This window comes from Galeopterus variegatus, unplaced genomic scaffold (genome assembly GCF_000696425.1).
Source record: "Galeopterus variegatus unplaced genomic scaffold, G_variegatus-3.0.2 Scaffold365, whole genome shotgun sequence".
NCBI classification, from domain to species: domain Eukaryota; kingdom Metazoa; phylum Chordata; class Mammalia; order Dermoptera; family Cynocephalidae; genus Galeopterus; species Galeopterus variegatus.
In genome coordinates, this window is record NW_007726476.1 from 691,524 (window position 1) to 693,093 (window position 1,570).

The following is a 1,570-nucleotide window of genomic DNA, read 5'->3' on the forward strand; positions in this document are numbered from 1 at the left end:
TAATAAGCAGATATTATTGTTCTTTGGCCCTCCAGAAAGTCAACACACAAATTGCCTTGAGCATCCCGAAAAACTGCTGCCATGACCTTTGCCCTTGACCAGTCTGCTTTTGTTTGGATTGGACCACTTCCACCTCTTGGTAGCCGTGGCTTTGATTGTTGTTTGTCTTAAGGATTGTAATGGTAAAGTCATGTTTCATCTTCTGTTACAATTTTTTGAAAAAATGCTTCAGGATCTTGACCCCCCTTGTTGAAAATTTCCATCGAAAGCTCTGCTCTTGTCTGCTGTTGATCTAGGTGTGACAGTTTTGGTACCCATCAAGTGGAAAGTTTGCTCAGCTTTAATTTTTCATTCAGAATTGTGTAAGCTGAACCAATTGAGATATCTATGGTGTTGGCTATTTTTTCTGCTGTTAATCATTGGTCCTCTTTAATTAGGGCACCAACACGATTAATTTTTTCCTCACAAATTGATGTGGATGTTCTGCCACTGTGGGCTTCATCTTCAACACTATCTTGATGCTTCTTAAAATGAGTTATCCATTTGTAAACTGCTGATTTCTCCCCATAAACTTTTTGTAAAGCATCAAAGATTTCACCATTCTTCTACCCAAGCTTCACCATAAATTTGATGTTTGGTCTTGTTTCAATTTTAGCAGAATTCATGTTGATCTGGTAGGGGCTCTTTTCAAACTGTCTTATCCTTTCTCAGATCCTCAAACTACATCTTGTTTAGACTTTTTATAACAAGTTAGTACAAGCTTATTTTGGTGCAAAAAAAATTGAAATCCATGCATAGCTTTTTCATAATACACATTTTCCATGAACTCTTTGAAGACCCTTCATATGGAATATAATTAGAGAGCTTTCAGAAAGCTCTACACTTCCCAGGTGAATACGTGAACACTTTGTCATCAGTGTGAACTTGAACAAGTGCCTCGAGTCTAGGGTACCTAAGCTAGGAGAGACGACTATTTTGGGGGAGGGTTTCTCTCTTTGCAGTTACCTCTACTATGTAAAGTAGCTAGAAGTCTCTATCACCCAGAAAACAGAAACTTTAGCTGTCAAACTGGAAAGAAGCAGGAGTTTTGAATCAGAAGATAACAAACAACACAACAACAACAAAAATAGCTGGCTACAATTTGCAAAACATAGGACTGAATGTAGATGTCAGGAAAATGTGGCCCCCATGGCCATTGTGAATTCTCGGCCATAATATTGGTTGAGAAGACCCAGGCTCAGCTGAGGGCTAGAGCCAGTCGGTGATGACCTAGAGAATATATTTGAACAGGAGCAATGTTTCTTATGATGCAGAGGCAGATACCCTTTGGTAGAAGCCCAGGCAGGTTTTAGAATTTCCAAGAACCATTTTCTTTTTTCTGGTGCCTGGCTATTACTTTGGGAAGTTATGACTTTAAAGACTTCTTTTCCTAAAATTGACTTGTTGAAAGTCTACTTAGAAGACCCGAAGTTAAGATTTTGACTCTTTATTCTCTTTGGATCAGCCCTTTCCTTGAAGGCAGTGCTCATGGAAACCTATACAGATGGTCCCTAACTTACGATGATTTTTT